The sequence below is a fragment of the Python bivittatus genome, unplaced genomic scaffold (genome assembly GCF_059951505.1).
Source record: "Python bivittatus isolate LINGU-HERP-01145 unplaced genomic scaffold, Pbiv_v1 ctg000280_np1212, whole genome shotgun sequence".
Lineage (NCBI taxonomy): Eukaryota > Metazoa > Chordata > Lepidosauria > Squamata > Pythonidae > Python > Python bivittatus.
Genome location: NW_028277066.1, coordinates 1,084,415 through 1,104,770, shown reverse-complemented (window position 1 = coordinate 1,104,770; position 20,356 = coordinate 1,084,415). Strand labels below are relative to the sequence as shown.

The window sequence follows — 20,356 nt, the reverse complement described above, 5'->3', positions numbered from 1 at the left end:
AATACCCTGCAGTGCTGATCTTGGGCTCTGGTCATCTTGATTTCCAGGTATCACATCTCCCAAGAATGCGTTTATGTTTCTATATTGCCCCGTCTTTCTGCACTAGCTTGATTTTACACCCTACACCTAAAGAGGGTGCTGAATTAACCCCTTTTCCTGGGTTTATATTTGCACAAAACACGTTGCATCAATTTGACCTAATCCGCTAGGTTTACCCAACGCGCTATAGCCCTGCACCAACCAAGATGAGAACTAACCAAGATTAGTGTGTTACAGGAATACAGTTTCCAAGTCTTTGAGCTGGTTAGGTGTGTCTTACAGAAACAGTCAATGAGAAGAAAAGAAATCTTGGGTTGCCTCGATGACTCTAAGGGCTCTGGGACCCGAGAGGTATTTTTTATTAAAATGGGGCCCACTCGCTCTTGATTTTTGCTGCTGCACAAGCCTAAGGGTTTTCCATCCTACAAAAGTTGCATAAAATCATGGCATTTTTTCACACTCACCAGCCTCCGTCGGGCCAAATGAAACATGGATGGTTACATCATGCTCATTGTGCAGGCTTGCATTTGAGTGAACAATCTCAGGTTTCAGTCCACATTCTTGGGACAGCTTTGCCCTGAAACTCTCCCGTAAAGCTGTCCAATCTGGGCTGCAACATTCCCGGCGGCCAGTAGGGGGCAGAAGGTCATTGAAAGTTCTAGCTGCTGCCACCTAGTGGTCATCTGGAGGTGGGCAGCCACAACAGGGTAGCCCTAATTCCCACTCTTCAACCAGGGCTCCATCTTCATAACTTGAATGGGGCAGGATGTGACCAAGCTGGGAGGATGTTGAAGCAGAAGCCTCAGAAGTGAGAAATGTTGGGCCTTGTCATTCAGCAACATCTCAGTTTGTCAGAGAGGCGTAACTCAGATGCACATGGCTGCAGTCAGTATTTCATCTCCAATGCTGAGCTTTTTAACACATTTGATGCCCTTTTATAAAAAAAGTAAAATTGACAAATGAATCCTATGGAGAATGTGAATGACCAAGAACCCAGAAGACGCAAATTGCTTTGATTTCCAAAACAGCCTACCATGCATGGATCTGATTCATATGTTCTGCAGAAATTAAATATCGAGGCATCCTGTCTTGAAAAGTCAACTGTCTTGAAAATACTGTTATTTTCATATATAATTTGTTATATATGAAATATATATAATCATTCAATAACACAAGTGTGTTTCTGATGAGTGCATGTCTGTAACTTCTAAAGAAGTATATGTAGGCCTAGGATGCATAGAAGTAGGAAGCCTCTCCAGATGTTGCGGCACTACAAGATCCAGCATCCATTGCTCTTAGCCATGTATGGTTGAAAATGTTGGGAATCACAGATTAGTAATCTCTGGAGGACCACAGTTTCCCAAATTCTTGGCTTGTAGGACTCTGGACATCTCACATGGACTAGAAATCTTTCCCTTCCGTTTTTTCCTAGATGTCACCACCGCCTCGTGACTCAGTCAAAACAGTTTTGACTGAGTCACGAGGCAATAGTGACATCTAGGAAAAGGCCCCAAAGATTAACCGTAGCTGTAGCTCCTATTTTAAAACTGAGTTCTGTGTAGAAAGTTCTCCTTTCCTTCCCTTATCTTCTTCCAAGGAATGTACTGGTAAAACTGAGTGTGCAAAGACAGAGGAAGGGAGAGAGAAAAATAGTTGTGTATTTTTACCCAAACGGAGGTCCTGGCTTCCTGGCCTCTTATCTTATACTCCCACGCCTGAGGCAACGTATGTCCCAACAGCTAGGAAAATATGGAGAGCAGATCTTTCAGTAGCTGGAAGGGAGAAGAAATGTCGCCCTGACACTGAAATCGTATTCCGGGGGCTAGGCATCCCAGCCAATCTGCACTGGAATCCATTCAGAAAACCCATCCAAGTCGGATAATTCATACAATGAGCCAATGTCAACAGGAGCCGTAAATTGGATCCAAGATGATTTGAAGGTCTCTGACTTAACTGGACACCTCAAATCCATAGGAGCTTTGGAGATTCAGTTCCTTTGGGTCAAACAGTGAATCAAACGTTTGCAATCTGACCAGTTCCTATCTCATTGTCCCAGTTGAAACCAGAACATACGAGAATCCTGTTGCCCTGAAGGATACCATAGATAGCATCCTGGGATGAAGTCTGTTTCCAGAAGAAAATGAATTCTACCTCCTCAAGAGGAGCAGATGTTCTAAGAGTTCAGTTCCCTTCAACAGCCAGATAATACACTGGGTGGATTCTCACAGTACACCAGAATAAACTGACTGGGGTAAGAGAGATTGTGCTTCAGCCTGTTTGGGAATCCATCCGCATGGTGCAAAGTCATAACATCGTTGATTTGCTGGGGTAGAGGATATATTGTGAACACAGCAATCATATTATGTTAACCTGAGTTTAACATGGGATAAGAACCCAACCAAGTCTCGGTTGGGAGAACATGAATGGCTAGGATGTGGACAAGGATGCCCAGGTTGAAGTCCTACTTGATGATGAAAGTCACAGCCCCTCTTTCTCTCAGCCCTCACAAGGTTGATGTGACAATAAACCTGGGAAGTTTCTTTTCTGTATGTATGCTGCAAAAGGTGGACTAGACATGCAGTAAGGACTTGTAAGGCTTCATCTTGTTCCCTACCCAAAATACGCTCTGATTTTGTTGACCTTAATGCTTCTTTCTCCTCTCCTCCAGACCAGGAGCGCGTGAATGTCACCCATGGAGAGGAGACAGTTTGGGTTGCTCAACACTTCTGTGCTTTTAGAGGTGGGGAGCAAACCTTTTCTTGGCCCCCAGATACTAAATATAACCTGACACCAATCTCAGCCACCAACACCTTCAGTTGATTACAGCTCTCCAGTTTGAGACCGACTCTAAACCGCAGATCTTGTGGCTGGAACATCTGCCTTAATTTTGGACTTCCTTTTTTTTTTCTCCATCCTTTGATTTTGTAATAGCTCAGCCGAGGAAGACTTCTGGAGAACTCCAAAGCTTGCACATCCCTTGGGGTGGTCCTAATGAAGATCTTGCCCAAGTCTGGGGGGGAGGGCGGTGGGTTGGATCTCCTGAACCAACCAAGTTGCTCTGGTGACTTTTAAAGAAAGGATCCAAACCCCTTTTGCATAGTGATGGGAGGATCTCTTTGGTAGGGTGTCCTTTCAGAGCAAAGATAGCAAAGGAAAGGAACTGTTTTGCCACCATCCAGTGTTTCATCATCAGGTTTCTGGTTGTGTCTAGTCAGAGTGAAAACAGACCGCAAGCCATGGAGAATGGACTGAAGGAACCTCTAACCTCAGCTCTATCAGGGTTTACGGGAGGGAATATCAAACAGTGCAGAACTGTAACTGCAGGGGGACCGTGTGGCTGAAGAAGGGATGGACACCCACATACCCAACAGGAATCGTAAAGAAAACAAGGGAAGCACACCACCACCACATCGAGAGCCAGTTTGGTCTAGTGGTGAAGGCTCCAGGCTAGAAACCAGTAGGCTGTGAGTCCCGCCTTAGGCATGAAAGCCAGCTGGGTGACTTTGGGCCAGTCCTTCTCAGCCACCCCACCCCACCCCACCCCACCAGGTTGTTTTTTGGGAAAATAACTATTATTATTACTAATAATGAATTCGTTAAACTTTCTGCCCAACTCTCAATGACTCTGCAGCTCATGACGATCAAAGACATTACAATAAAATCAATAAAAAAGGAAATATAAGGATAAGAGGTGGCAAGTGCAATGAAGCAAGGGGTCTCCTTCTCCCTCACCAAAGGCCCGGGGGAAGAGACAGGTCTTCACGGCTCTTCTCAACAACAGCAGCGTGGGGGGTCATCCAGATCTCGGGATAGGATAAAAAATAAAATAGGTAAAATAAATAAGTAAGAGAGATGATGAGAGAATAGAAGTAAATAGGAGGAGGGTGCATTATCTACACTGCTTTGGGATACAAATTGGGTAAATGAATAACACTGCAGACGTCGGGTAGTGTAACCCCCAAGGAAGTGTAAATGTTGGATTCCAAGATTTGATTCAATGGGGATTTGATCAAATCTCTCTAGGTTCTGCATTGCTCGGTCAAGTTGATTTGACTCCGATCAGATGCTTGGAATTGCTCTGGACAATCCAGAAGACTTCGACACGTCCCCAGAAATGTTTTTGCTTGAGTCAGTGTCAGCAATCTGATTTTCCCCAAATTTGTTTAAAAATCGGATGCAAAATTGAAGCCAATCAACCGGTCCGTCCAGGGTTTGCCCAATTCACATCACCTCAGTAGAGGACAGGATTGGAAGTCAGGTAAGGATTTTTGAAACAACAGAGGTTAGCTTTTCTGAGTTACCTGCAAGGCTCTTCAAAATATAATCACGCTGCAGGGCTGGTACCCCCAAATACAGAGGAGGGTTCACAGTCAACACATCTTGGAACATTTTTCCACTGAGGAAAAGCGGGCAGAAAACTACATGAAAGCATGCGCATATTAAAAAGGCAGTTTCCTGGGGAAAATGTCTTGTAAAACTTCAGGATATGTGTAAATGTTTGCACGTATATACAGGATACAGTCACCCCCTCACCCTCACGATCATAGAAGGATTGCAGCAACACATTTTCATGCGAAGTGGCACTATACAGACACAGGTCTGTTGCTGAAACGGCCAGAAGGAATTTATGGCTTGGAAACTAAAAAGAGAGAAACGGAAATGGATAGATTTCCTAATCTTTATCTGCACTCAGGCATTTTCTAATTCTCCCGGTCTTGCCTTCTGCCTGGCAAACTGTGATGGTTACACTTCTGTGAAATAAAAACAGCCAGGGTCATGCAACATTTTCAAACCGCCTGCAAACAAAACCCATCTACCGGGTTCCCTTAATATGCTATATATTGTGGCTTAAGGGGAGTTGGCTGAGATAATGCCTGGGGTCCAATAAGAGCCTTAGTACCAACCCCAACCCCATTTTTGCTTAGACGAGTGAGTTAATATTGTAGGAAGGGAGAGGTATTCGTCTCCGGGAGCCAAAAATCAGAGTCTGACCAACGAATGTCATTAAAAGGCATAAACGTTTAACGAACTGCAGACTTTTTGACTAAAAGTTAAGCGAACCCAGTCTGCAGACCATCAGAACCGACAACTGCATGGCCATGTTCAAACTGTACCCAATCTCCAACGTTTCACCTGCCCCCCCCCCCCCGGATTTACTGAGAGGGCAACCATGAATTGCTTCAAAAGGATCAAATCAAATCAATTCTGGTATGGAGAAGCCCTTAAAAGCTCTTCTCCAGCTCAAGTTGGGCACCCTGAATTTGAATGTATTTATTTACTGAAAAGGCGGACGTGGCTACCGATCTTCAAAACACAACTCTGGGCAGCTCACAACAGCATAGAAACAAGCCAACCGAAAAGCAATAAAGCGATAAAACCAAAACCTGGTTAGCTCAGGCATCCTTCTGCAACGCATCCAGTCAAGGGTTCCTCTTCCTTGCCCTCTCCATATTCCACGGTCCATTTTGTAGGTGGAGCTCTTTTGGGTTCGTTCAAGTCAGCGGCTGTTGAACTTCATCACCGTCAAGACGGAGGACCCTGGTCACCCACCAAAGGGGAAGTCTCCTGCTTCTATTACCCACCGGCAACTCGCTCCTGTGACCCGGGTTGACCTCAGAGAACGTAATTGAAGCATGGGGCAGTTGCGTTTCCTTCGGGGCCCTGTGTTGCCAGGGCTTCTTCTTTTCAAGCGTGTCTGCTAGTGTGGGTTTTGTGTGTAGGCGAGGACCACACCCTACGAAAAGAGATGACTGAAATGAAGTTTCCCCCTTTAGTTAGTCAACTGCAGAAGAATGGTGGAGAAGTCTTTAGCACTTGCTGCTCAACTTGGTAGGTGATGACTCTACATTTCCTTCTTTTTGTGTAACAACACTTTGCCGCACCCCACTTTCTTCTTCTCTTTCTTTCATGATCTGCCTTCTTTAGTCTTCTGCAACAACGGCTTCCTGCAGAGCTTACAAGCTTCTAAGTAGCTAGAGAGGGACCCACACATTTTCCTCCTTTAAATTGGTCTCGGAGGGGCTGGCGTTCTGGGGGTGATGGGGTGTCCCACCCAGAAAGTCTGGACTGCAGCAGTGCGCTGGGGGAAAATGTCGCCCACAAGAGGAGCCCTTGCAGAAAGAACCTTTAACGAATTTACTGCCGTTTTTTATTCCACTCCATTCATTTCAAATCAGTTCAATCCAGTTTGGTTTCTGTCTGGGCTGCAGCTATTGTGGGGAGGGTCCCCCCGAGTGGCTTCAAAGAAGTTTAAAGTGAAGATGTCACAAAGTGGATGTCGCTGTTTTGTTTTTGCACACGCAAAACAAGTGCTTTGCTATTAGCTACAATCTCAGATTGGGAGTTTAGTTTAATTTATTTGCATTTGTCGCTCCATTGGAAGACTCTGTGGACAGAGAGGAGAGAAATCAATACCCTCTATGAACACCGAGACCTTAACTCGCAGCATCTTCAGGGCAAAATGTTAATTTTGAATATTTTAAATAGTTTTCATGCCCCTTCTCCCCCTGCTCTAGGGTCAAGCATTAACAGGCAAACGTTAGAGGCCCGAAAAACTCAGAATCAGCAAAAGGCAGTATGGATATCAAACCAGAGCAGACGTTATTTGAAATGCTGGAACGAAATTCTGGAAAATAAAAAGGCTGCTTCTGAACTGTGTCAAATTTCATTTATTCGTGGAAGTGGTTCACAACTTGTCTGCTTATGTGCCTTCCTGTCTAGTCCTGGTGCCCGCGTTTTGGCTCCTGTGCCCAGCCCTGGTGGACTCCACCTCCATCTTCTGCCTCAGGTGTCCAAAAGATTCAGGATTCCTGCAGAAAATACAGCTGCAGGTCACGTGGTTGAAGCGACCTGCTCAAGACTTGTACAAATCCTACGTAAGTAAAGTTGGCTTTATTGATGGGATTGCCCTATCGTCCGGCTGGCGGATTTCTTCTGACCTTTCTTCTTTTCTTCTTCTCTTATCATTTGCCCCTTCGTTAGCTCCAGATGGTGAAGCCTCGTCACTTGGAGCGAACGCTGTTCGCTGTTGGCCAATCCTGTATCCAGACTTTGAGAGGGGATCTCTCTCTTACTATTCTGCTTTTCCAAACCCAGGAGTTGATTTCAGCTATACCAACGCACACACAATGGCACAACACACACACACACACCCATATCCAAGGCTACTGTTTTTTTCCCTTTTCATTTTCATCTTAAACTGTGGCTTCGGGGTGCATTTGTCTAAAGGGTTTGGGTGCCTTTCAAAAGGAAACTACTCTTTTTTTTTTTCCTGGCTCCCATTCTCTGTATAAATCACCTTTCTCCCAGCTTGTACTTTTCAAATTGTTTGGGACCGAATCCAGATTTCCCAGTCCCAATGGTCTTCTTGTAGCTGTCTCTCCAACTTCACGTCCCATAGCTTTGCCCCTATGTAGAATATCCCCAATGTCATCTGATGTGGTCCTTCAGCCTATCAGCATGCCCTGTGGAAAAGCCAGACTGACTGTTTTCATTAAAGGAAAGACTTCGACTGGCTTTATTTCTATTTAGAAACCGTTTTTGGATTTGTTGCTTGAAACTGAAAGCAATGACATTTTAATTTTGGGATGTGATGACTGATCTTTTTAGGGCTACAGAAATGCTTTGTGTTAGTTTATACATTAGAGTAAGAGGTGAATGTATTATATTTTTGTCCCTGTATCAAAGAAAGTCAGAAATTATCCTTTTTTTTTCTTTTCCTTCTCCTTTTCTGCACTCTAAATTTCCCCCTCTTTTCTGATCTTCATTTTTCATTCCCCCCCTTTTTTTCTGTTTTCTTATATTTTATTCTTCATCAAAATTTAATACAGTTCTTCATGAGAAGGGCTTTCTCGTATCCCGTGCTACCTTCCAGTGTTAGAGGGGAACTATCTGTTGTGGCTCCAGGTCACTTAACTGGACACTTTTTGTAAACCTGTCTACAGCTAAGCATAGCCAGAACTACACACATTCATAGCACTGTTTAATTGGAGGGAGGAGATGGGCTTCCTGATTGGTTGGCCCTTATGACGGCCAGCCACCGAGGAAGCTGTTTTGGAGGAAACAGAAAAAGCAGAGAGCTTCAGGTGATCCCCATACTCCAAGATCTGGCCCAGGCTCCAGAAGACATTCACAACTCAGGCCAACGCCGTCCGTAACTTTCACACACTTTTAGCAATCTAAACTGTTGACCCTCCCGACAGATGAACAGGGTTGACACCGAAGGGTAAGTGACGGTTTCACCACAAGATGAAACTGCTTTTTAGTTATGTACTTCCTGCTGTGCTTCCTGCCTGCTGACCCGAGCGACGTCAATGGGAAACACTCTCTTCTCTTCTTCTGCTCCTTCCCCTTCTGTGGGACCAAGCTTGTGTTTTGCTTTGGCTCTGAATTCAGGGATATGATCTGTCTATCATGATGCTCTTTTTAGAAGACCAATCATTTATGACTCGCCTCTCTGATTTTACACCCAGCTGACTCATATGGACCTGCAGAATGATCTGCGCCCGTTTTGCAAGCTGCCCGTTGCTTGGTTCCCCAGTAGAAATATCACTAAGAAACCAGAGAGGATAATGCTGCAAGAACTCTATAAAGCTGCGGTCATTATGGAAGACGCTCTTAAGGGCTTGGAAATTCGGCACACAGATGCACAGATGCCATTGCGCCACCAGCTAGCAACAGTTTCTCTCTCACTCACTGGCCTCCTTTCCAACATTCAGTGCGCCCACTGCTTGAGGGGCCTTCATCTAGTCCCCGTCACACCTCCAGAAAGAACCCAAGACTCTTCATTCTTTGTTCAAAAAATGGAAGGATGCCAAGTCCTCTGGAATCTCTCCAAGTTCATCAGGAGCTTAGCAAAGGCTTTCCAAAAGCCGAGTGTTAAAGGCAGAAAAAGAAGAAGGCAAAGACGTATCACTCCTTTCTGAGTGACTCATCAGTAGTGGTGCTGTAAAGTGATAAACCTATGTATAATTCGACAAGTCTCTCTTCGAGATCGCCTGGAAGGACGAGGTGCACAAGTCCAGAATTTAGATGCCATGATCTGGAGACCCATGGAAAGGAAGAGGCCTGAAGGGCAAAGTCTTCAAGAGAGAATGTTGGGTCTGGAGCCAGACACACTCTTCAATCTGGATTAGCAGCTTTGTCCCATGGCTCTCATTCTCACCGCCCTACAGACTCAAGGCTACGTCATTGAGAAATGGAGTTTGGGGCTGAACAAGGAACGAGCAGAGAATAATATGAGGCTCTTCACACAAATAGTTCTTTCCTCTAAATGCATCTTACTCCTTTTGGTTGGAGGAAATGCCAACGATGGGGCAGTCCAAGGGATTTTTCAGGCAAAGGCAAAGCAATCTTTTTAATTTATGCAAATGATGACTCCCCAACCTCCCCCATAGGTAAAGTTTATCAGTGTCAAATTGCCTCTTTGGTCAAAAGAGATCTATTTATTGTGAGTGCTTAAACTTGTTTTTCTTAAATTCTTAAATTTAATTTAAGATTAAGTTAATTAAATTAAATAAATTTAATTTAATTTAATTTAATAAAAAATTAAATTCTTAAATTCTTTCTTCTTAAATTGGTTCTTTGGACCAAGGAAGGTCAGAGAAGGCTTTTCATAGGAAGAGAAATACAGTGGAACCTCGGTTTACGAACTTAATTCGTTCCATGACTCTGGCCGCAATCTGAATTGGTCGCAACCCGAAGGAAATTTCCCCATAAGGTTCAATGTAATTACCGTTAATCCGTTCTGGCGTGGAGGACAGGGAGGCGGCTATTGCTTGGAGGGAGAGTCCCCCTCCCTATGACCACGTGTCGGGGCGGAAAAATGGCCACGGACCACGTGTCGGGCGGAAAAATGGCCGCGGACCACGTGTCGGGCGGAAAAATGGCCACGGACCACGTGTCGGGTGGAAAATGGCCGCAGACCACGTGTCAGGGGTGGAAAAATGGCCGTGGACCACGTGTTGGGCGGAAAATGGCCACGGACCACGTGTTAGGGGTGGAAAAATGGCCGCAGACCGTGTCATGGGAGGGGAAATGGCTGCGTATCCTGCTCGTACCCCGAGGCGGAGTTTGCAAACCAAGGTAAATTTTTGCGGCCGGAGCTGGTCGTAACTCGAAAAGTTCGTTAACAGAGGCGTTCGTAACCCAAGGTACCACTGTACTTAAGAGTCTTTGCTAAACCTTTAGGTGCCAAAGTTGCTTTGACTTTCAATGCACCATTGTTGAGAATCAAAGCAGTGAATGATAACTAACACTAATACTAACTAAGATGTTTATCTTTGACTGTTCAAGGGGTAGTTAGCCAAAATGTGTATTCCTTGACCAGAAGACCAGAGCAACAGTTTTTCCTCTTTCATAATTTTCTTTTAAGATGTTTTCATTCAGAACTTGTTGAGGGAAGAAACACTTTTTTGTAATATCACCTAAGTTCATCAACACTTGAACCACACTTGTTCACAGAACACTTCTCAAGATAGACATTTGGTGCTTTCTTCAATCCTGGTCATGTTGGTTAGGAAAACCCCAAATTTCTTCAAGATATATTTATAGAATAGGAAAGGGAACACTTTCCAGCCAGCCATGTGTGATTCTGTGGTCACACTTGGTGTCCCCAAATGACCTAAAATCTTGTAAAATGGTGGCAATTACATGTTAAGAACTTCTGGATTTCACAACTCTGCAAGGTTTCTACCATTTCAAAAAATAATAATAAAAAAAAAAATCCTCAGGGACGTTGCCAAGGTACCCTATGGGAAAATGTGGTATTTATGGAAACTTACCTGAGAATACCTTGGAATACAACAGCAACAGATACAGTGAACGCCAACTTGCTTTTGAAGAGAAAATGCAACTTCGACTGTAGTCCCTGAACAATTTTCCCTATTTTTTTTTTAAATCAGAGAGGTAGAAAGAGGAGAAAGGCATTTGATCGCTCATATCATTTTAACTTGCGTGCCTCCCCCCCAGGGAGAATACTAAGAATCCTGGGAATACTAAGCATTTTAACTGCTAAAATTCAGGGTTGCCTGCAGCAAAACAGGACAAATTATGCCAGGCTCTGCCCCACAGTGATGTCACTGTGCAAGCCCCTCCTTTATAAGCCTGGAGGGAGGGGCTGGGAAGCGACCCCACTGAAAGCGCATCTTGTTCCTTGCTTACCAGCAAAAAACAGGCCAGCCGGCTTGTTTTATGCTGGTAATTGCCAGTTGCCTGTTTTTTGCCAGTGAAGAATAATTAGAGCAGTTTTTCCTGCACCCTCCCCTTGATTATTATCATTTTTTTCTGGGCATTCTGGGCATCAAGTCATGTCCGTGGATTTCCAAGGTTATCCCAGAGCAGCAGAAAAAGGCTTTCAATAGGAACCTGACCATTTCTCTCCAGTGATTCAGTATCGAATGATCCTGCCTGACTAAACATCTTCATGCTACAAAACGCACTCGATTGCACGCATGTGATTTACACCATTTTTAAAGATCGTTGAAGAGTTTCAGCTCCCAAGAATGCTCCCTCCAGAAACTCACTTCATTGCTGGGGTGGAAAAATTCTGCTCTGTTTCCCCCCCCCCCCAAGCTTTCATTCAATTTGATTAAGAGAATTGTTTGTAAAAAAAATATTTAAGGGAAAGAATATTTTCAAGGTGTGTGTTAATGTTGCACTTAAGGGCTGCACGCTGAATGTGGCAGTTGAATTTACCCAATTTTCTGGGTTTGGACAATGCACAGAAACCTACATGAATGATACAGGCTGTGTTTGCACAAGCTGAATTACTAAACGCAAACTAAGATTAACACTAATCGTGCTATTCATGTTGTGCAAACATACTTGAGGTGGTTAAACATGTGCCTGCATGAAGTTGATACAAGGGTGTGATGTGTGAATGCTGCTGTTGTCGGTTGTCAGTCCTCTTGTTCATTGTTTGTAGCCTCTCTGCCAGCCCTACAAAGTAGACCAGATCAAGAAACCGACTCCACAGGAAGGCTATGACCATACTTTATTGAGATAGGCCCGTGTTTCTCAACCTCAGCACCTTTAAGAGGTGTGGACTTCAACTCCCAGAATTCCCCAGCCAGCATGCTGGGAGTTGAAGTCCACACCTCTTAAAGTTCCCCAGCATGCTGGCTGGGGAATTCTGGGAGTTGACATCCACACCTCTTAAAGGTGCTGAGGCTGAGAAACACTGAGATAGGGTATAGCAGTGTTACTCAACCTCAGCACCTTTAAGAGGTATGGACTTCAACTCCCAGAATTCCCCAGCCAGCAAGAATTCTGGGAGTTGAAGTCCACACCTCTTAAAATGGCTGAGGTTGCAAAACCCTGGCCCAAGGGAACTTAGGTTCCCAGTTTCTTGAAGTCCACACAAGTTTCCTAGCATGCTCGCTGGGGAATTCGGGGAGTTGAAGTTCACGCCTCTTAAAGTTGATGAGGTCGAGAAACCCTGGGGTAGAGTAACAGAATCTTGCAAGTCTGCTTGTGTTTTACCTTCCTTCCCTCTTGTAATCCATTGAGGAGGCAGCTGGAGCCTCCTCCCAACGCTACCTCCATTCTCAGGACTCGCAGTTTTTGCATCTTCCCTTCAAGGCCATCTCCAGAGCTCCCTTCATTTTTTGGCTTCCCACCTTTCTGTCCAACCCAAGGGAAGCGTTTGAGAGCGCCTCTCCTTGGATTTTTCCAACAGAGGGACAACTCTTGCTAGGGATGAATCCCCTCTTTGAGGACAGTTGCACCGTATTTCCCCCCGGAGAAATTGGGAGGAGGCGTCCCTCCAGTTCCACGGTCCACAACTTGGGTGGGTTATTTCGAAAGGCCATTTGTGCCCAGCTGTCTTCCGAGACGTATCATACGGTTTCATTATTTATTGAATCTCATAGATTCGAATGTCTAAAAGCTTATTTAAGATGTTGCAATTGGTATTTATATTGAAGGATGTTTGTGATTTATTTTATTTTTTTGAGGGGGCGGGGTTGTTTAATTTTTTGCTATCCTGTGCCTGGGATCGCTCTGAGATATTTTGTCTGGCGTATTTATTACTTTGGCAGGACAAATGGATACATGGAAATAATATTCTTACTGGAACTGGTTCTTACTGGCTGAGAAGAACATGCTTTTATGCAAAAATTTTAAAAAACGTTGTATCCTGTTCCTGACAATTAATACAATTATTGTCCTTTGGATATTTTCATAAAATATATTTTTAAAAAAACGTTTTGTATGATGCGTGCCTTAATTTTCTCATCACCTCTTTGGACGCCCCATGTCAAGCCAGAAGGGGAGACAGGATTTTTTAAAGCAAGCAAACAACCTTGCTTTTTGCTCCTTTCTCTGGTCCCGAGAGGAAGAATGATCCTTTCCTGAAAATGAATGAATAAATAGGCTGCTGGTTTTCAAACTACAATGTGTGAACATTGGAGATTTTATTCTGCAGATCTGCCACTTCAAGATTCAACATCAGGCATCGCTCACGTGCTTTCAGCTACGTGCTGTCATTTTTCACGAGGGTTAAAAACCTACTTAAAAAAAAAAAGTAGGAATTTTTGTTTGTTTTCTGGAAGCTGAATTTGGGGGGCTCCGTGAGTCTGTTCTGATCCCCCTCTGCTTTTTACTCTCATCGATTAAGTACAAAAGAACCGAACATTTTGGAGACGACTCGAAACACGCACGCTGAATCAGTTGGAGTTGTCCTTTCTTTTCTCTTTTTTTAGCTTTTTGTTTTTGCTCTCTTGAAATAATTTTCATTAAAGTTTTTTTTTTTTTTAGCTTTCTATTTGTTTTAGTCGGAGTTGCACTTTCAAAAGATATTTGAGGAGGGAGAAATTGCAAGTGACTTTGGGCTAGGGATTTTGCATCCAGTTGCGGTACAACCGACGCCAATTACGTAACTCCGTAATTTGCACAATCAGGTCATGAAGCGTGATGATGTCCCCGCCTCTGCACAGACACCCTTGCTGAGTAACACCAGGATCAGAAGTATAGACACGGAGTTGCTGGTCTAGCGAATAATGCGTTTGTGTGAATGGATTTATAGATGGTGTTCCCAAGATTGGGGCAAAGCCTTCTAAATGTTTGAGAAGCCACTCATACTGCTGTAATTTCTCCCTGCAGCTCACCAGAGTGGATGTATGCCTTACCTGTGGAAAAAGTAGAATAAGGCAGGGCAGTTGCTCCTATGAATGTCAGCCCTGCAAGGTAGGCCAGATCAAGAATCAGGCATGGCAGGAATTTCTTGAGTTTCATTCCTGTGTTTTCTTCAGTCTCTGTGTAATCTCTTCTCCAAGGTTCTCCTTTCTGGCTCGCTCCTTCCTTCCCCAAAATAAGGTCTACATTCCTTCACGGAATCTGTCCTGGGCCACGTCAGATCATCAGCCGGGTTTAGCCCTTGCTGCCCATCAGATCCTTATGATCTTGAAATGGTCCAGGGTTTCCTGATCCGGGTGGGCTGTTTTTTTCAAGTCAAGAGCCAGGGAGTCTGCAGGAGGGGCGGGGGGAAAAAGTCAAGAGAGCAGGCATTTCTGCACCATTGAAATCCAGGCTCTTTTTAACGTGTCATAAAAGGGGGGAGGGTGACACTGACTGCACAGAGGTAGCCCCCATCTTGACTTTTTTGACCCACACCCCTGCAGATGCCCCCGTCAAAGGCCACACCTGCCCTTTGAGTGATATTCTGGGAACTGCACTCCTAGAAGGAGCAGGACAGATATGAAGATGGCAAAAACAAGCTGAGCTCAACCTGGGGGAGACCTGCATTTCAGTTCCTGCTGATTCCCTTCTGGAGTCCCTTTAAAATGCTAATATGGACTGTTCCATCGAGACGAACTTGCTCCAGCACCCTGTTCAGGGGCAGTGTTAAATGTATGCACATTTTTTCCTCTGTGCTGTTTATCCCCCAACCCAGTGAATCTGCTGCCGGTTGTACGATAATGTATATAAGGTAGCATCTCATCCAGGATCCGCTCAGGCAGAAGGTGGTAATCTAAGAAGAATTGCATGAGGCTGAAAAGTATTATTCGTTCAATTTATATGCCGCCCGGCTCCCAGAGACGCTGGTCATGTACTTTGTCATACGTGTTAGCCCCCGGAACGCCCCTGGAACGCAAGGCACGTGGCCCTGCCATTTTGCTTTCAGTTGCATTCTTTAAAAAAGTCCACTAGCAAGAAACACACCTATGCAGGAATTAAATGTTAAAGCACAAAGACCGGGGGGCTACCCAACCCACTGAAATTAGACGGGGGGGTGGGAGGAGGAGGGCAGGGCTGTGCCCATCGTTGGTCATCAAAGAACTGGAGCAACGAGAAATGTAGAAACTTTTTCCCTTTGATACGGGGAAGGACGCTGCAACCCCTCGCTGCAACCCACTGTGCTCTTCTAAATGGGTCCAGTGGGAATGAAAGGGTGTGTTAAGGGAGGACAGGGGAGTCTGGGGGGGGGTCAAAAAAGTCAAGATGGGGGCCACAGTCATGTGATCAAACCCTTGCCCTCTTTTTTAATGTGTGTTAGGCTTTGATCACCCGGCTGCAGCTGCCATTGTCCATTTTTTACCTCCCCCCCCCAGGTCGATGTCCTTGAGGGAAGAATAATGTTAAGCGGATGGAGGTGCAATGCATTCCTCTCGAGTGGATCAGAATTTGCACTAGTAAAAAGCCCAACAAAGGCTTCCAGCTTCCAAGATAGACAGGCTAGACCCCATCTGGAAGCTCAGCCTGACTGATAAAGTATTTTGCCGTGGGGGGAACATCCAAAGTAAGGTGATGAGGAGAGAAAGCATGCAAATATAGTCACGCATACTTGGCGATAATCTCCCTGCAATCCAAAGCAAGACGTTTTCCTCAATCTGCCCCCCACCCCTCCGCCCTGCCTCGATTTCACCTTCCTCAATTTTCCGTGATGTCCAGAGGCGTTAGACGTTTGGTATGAATTCACCCCTCTTTCACAACTGGCCTCCGCTGAAACATCTCCCTCGCGGATTTCCAAACCTCATCCGTTTCTTGCAGCCAAGTAAGGTGAGAGGTGAGTTTGGCAGCTCTGGGCAAACGTGGCGGGCAGAGGAAATGAATGCCACGGCCTCGGGGGGAGCCGGGATCGGATCCAGCTGCTCGCCCCGCGCGTGGAAAAGTCGCTGGGAGGCAGGTAGGATGGACTAGTGCATCCTCCCAGGCAGGAATGGCAGCCCCTTTCGCGGGCTGGAATTAGGTGCATGGCGGTAACGGTTCGGGGTTAGTTCCTGGCTGAAACAAAACCCTGCCCTTTCTTCTGCCGGTTTGCATCGTTCAGTTTGAGAAAGTTACGTCCTGAATTATGTCCAGAGGAGAGCGATTGTGGTGAGCTTGAAGCACATGTATTTGTGGCCTCCGTGCCTGGGTGTGGGTGTGTAAATCTTTTTATTTTCACTGTATAGTCCTTTCTCCTCTTCGGCTTCTTCTAGGTCAGGGTTTCAGACATTCAAAGTGGGAAGGGGTCCTGGGAGAAAAAAAGTTGAAGGTTTTTTCTTTCGGGAGCCCTTCCCACTTTTAAAAATGATGGAGGACCCCAAAAGAGCTTTTGTTTCTCTGGATTGTATTTATCGATCAACATTTAAAACGGACCCGTTTGCTGCCCGTATCGCTTCTCATGACTGATGGGATTTTAATATGGTTTTATTTTTCAACATAGGCTGGCAAATAGTTTTGATTTGGCAGACCCCTGAGAGGATCGTAGGACCCCACTTTGAGGAACCCTGTTCTAGGAATCCCTACTTTAGCTCTGATCTTAATCCGAGCCATCAGCTTGATTTGAATTGATTTGGAGGATCAAATCAAGTTGATTCACTGCCTTCGATCTGCAGTGTCCCGTCAGCTTGAGAAAACTGAACGGGATCAATTGATCTGGAAAACAGGGCTCTAAAGCTTGCAAAAACTTTGCTGAATCCTCAAGGCTTTTGATTTTCAGATGGGATTCCACCTTCAAACTGAATTTCCAAACTGTAGTTTTTCCGAGACCTATTTCAGATGCTCCGATTAAATTCCAAATGAAGATTTCAGAAAAGAAAGCTACTTTGATACATTCCCAGCAATGGTGCTGCCACCATAGTGCATCTGTGAGGGTGGAAGGTCAAAAAAGTCAAGATGGCAGCTGCAGAGGGTGCATGTTAAAAGGAATGAGGCTTTGACTGTGGCCATCTTGACTTTTTTGCCCCAGCGGGATGCTCCTGATCCTGTACTTGAGAAATGTTTAGACCTGTGTTTCTCAAACTTGGAAACCTTAAGATGTGTGGACTTCAATTCCCAGAATTCCCCAGCCAGCAGAAACACTGATCTAGAAGAAAGGGAAAAGAGAAGGGGAAGAGGAAGGGGATCAGCTTGCCAACTCTCTAGCTTGGCTTGTCTCCACCTAATCTACTTAACCTCATTGCTGAATTTTCCACCTTTGCACTATGCACTGAATTTTTTGTAATTTCTCAGGGATTTCCTTGTGGTCTCCCATCCAAGAAATAACTTAGTCTGACCTGGCTTTGCACCATAGGAAAGAGACCATGCACTGAATGATCAGCTAACCCAATGGCCTGGCTTTGCCCTCAGAAGCCTAACCAAGCTGAACCCATGGCTGGCTGGGTGGCATGGCAGCATCTAGCCAACCTTAGCTGATCTTGAAAAAAAGAGGGACGGGAGACCACCAGGAAACCCCAGGGGTATAGACTAGAGTGAGAAATGTTAAAAAGTGGGTAACATGGCAGCATCTAGCCGACCTTAACCGATCTTGAAAAACTCAAATGGGTTGGACCACGTCATTTCTTGGAGGGGAGTTGAAGTCCACGCATCTTAAAGTCGCCAGGTTTGCAAACCACTGGCACAGACCCTTCCTTCTTTCCCTGCCAAACCTGGAGACGTGATCTATGCCATTTCCCTGCCCGTACATCTGCCGGAGAACTTCAAAAGGCCCCTCGGAACCGGTTCTAACGAACGTAGCTCACGAATGGTGAGTTTTTTCCCCTGTGGAGCAAGAGTCGGACATTCTGAAAGAACATGCAGAATTTAATCATTTGCACCCGTTATTTTCTCTCCTGCGCATGGAGGGATCCCTCTTTGGACCAACTTTGTGACGATCAATCATTAGATTTTTGCTTTTCTGTGTTCAGATTTTAGGGCAGAGAAGATTCATTGCAGTCTCTGGATTTTCTCCATGGGAGGTTGGCTGAAGACATCCCCCCCCCCCCCACGAGCTGGGACTTTGTTAATTTTGCTCCATGTAAATTATGCCAAATATTCACCCCCCTAAACTTTCAAACTATGCCAACTATGCCTGGTGCCATTTTGCTAGGTTTCCGCTGACCTCTAACAGAAGACCATTACTAAAATCATTACGAACCATTATTTCTTTTATATTTTATATTAGTTTGGAATATTATAAATACATCACTGAGGGTTTATTATCATGAATTATACATTATTGTTCATTGAACAATTATGTATAATGTCATACATATTCACGTATAAGCCCATCCACGGATAAACCCACCCTTGAATTTTTAACCAAGTTATCATGAAAAATGGGCCACCCGCAGACAAACCAATTTTGGGAATTAAACCCTACGGGAATTTTGATTTATCAGTGGGTGGTGCATTTTTTCATGGTATTTTAGTTAAATATTCAAGGGTCTGTTTATGGATGGGCTTATACATGAGTATATATGGGATATATGGTACTTTAAGAAAGTATTACCGTATATATTGCAGATAAACCGAACCCAATTTTGGGGGTGTATTTTGGCACCTAAAATTCTTGGCTTATCTGCAAGTATATACAGCAGTGTTTCTCAATCTTGGCAGCTTTAAGATGTGTGGACTTCAACTCCCAGAATTCCCCAGCCAGCAAGGCTGGCTGGGGAATTCTGGGAGTTGAAGTCCACACATCTTAAAGTTGCTAAGGTTGAGAAACACTGATATACGGTATTATGATTATTATGTTATTTGTTCAGTAAATTTGTTGATGTCATCACTGGGTAGTAAGACCCTTTGTATAAGGTTATGACATCCCTGCTTCTTAATGTTTGGGTGCCCATATTGGGTTAAGCATATCGCGTTGGCTTGCTTTTGGCTTAGCACGTTGGGTACCTCCAACCAATTGTAGTTTATTCCACAACTGGAAAAGAGATCACACCAAGACCCACACGCGGCGATGTCTTGATGCAAATCCCATTTATTTATTTTGACTTGCTTTGCTGGATCCAATGTTTAAACGGCCCAGTCGCTGATGTTTTCTGGGCCGCTTACAAGAAAAGACACTCAAAATGGAACTTGAATAAAAACGTATACAATAAAATCAAAAGGAAATGCAAAAGGATAACTCCATCCAGGCTAGGGAGCAGCAAGGCGGTCACTGAAGATCTAAAATTACAGAAAACATAAGCCGAGGAAAAAGTCACCCTCTGGGGAAGATGGGCGGCATATTAATTTAATAATAAGATATAGATAGATAGATAGATAGATAGGTAGGTAGGTAGGTAGGTAGGTAGGTAGGTAGGTAGATAGATGATAGATAGATAGATAGATAGATAGATAGATAGATAGATGATAGATAGATAGATGATAGATAGATAGATAGATAGAAGGATAGAAAGATAGAAAGATAGATAGATGATAGAAGATAGATAGATAGATAGATAGATAGATAGATAGATAGATAGATAGATAGATAGATAGATTTTTATTTAAATTTTATTTATTAAATTTCTCCCCCGCCCATCTCCCCCCAATGGGGAACTCTGGGCGACTCACACAAAACATTAAAACCATAAATACATATAAATACATAAAACAGCAAAATTTTAAAACATTACTAAAAAAGAGGAAAAGGGTTAGGGTTAGGGTTAGGGTTAGACAGATGGATAGATAGCCTGGGAAAATAGAAAGATCTTCACCTGGTTTCGAAATGATGCTAACGTGAGCATCAGTTGGGCCTCTCTAAAGTCAAAACAGGGTGTCCTCAAAGAAAAGGCTGTCCTCTTGTAGAAGCCCATCTCACTTCCTTTGGGGGGGCCTGGAGGAGGATCTCATTGGAAGATTTGAGGTCTGAGTAGTTACCTATGGGAGGAGGCCCTACATTTACACATCCTCCGTTTACGTAATTCTGTCCTGACCTTGCATTGGTTCTGCATAGGTTTCTGCATCTGTTGATGATGGACATTTCTTCACTTACCCCCTGCAGATGTTCACGATTCCCCCCTTCTCTTTGGCATCCGAGACCTCTCCATCTCCCACAGTGGCCTCCTTCATACAACAGAACCTACTGAATTTCACCCATTTCCTGAGCTCATACAATCCAGTAAACCCTGAGCCGACCCAAGTG

The 20,356-nt window shown here is 44.5% G+C and overlaps 1 pseudogene; it reads left to right on the top strand.

The window, feature by feature from the left end:
- Window positions 1–5,249: 5,249 nt before the first annotated feature.
- On the top strand, window positions 5,250–9,381 carry LOC148215489 (uncharacterized; annotated as a pseudogene).
- Window positions 9,382–20,356: the final 10,975 nt, after the last annotated feature.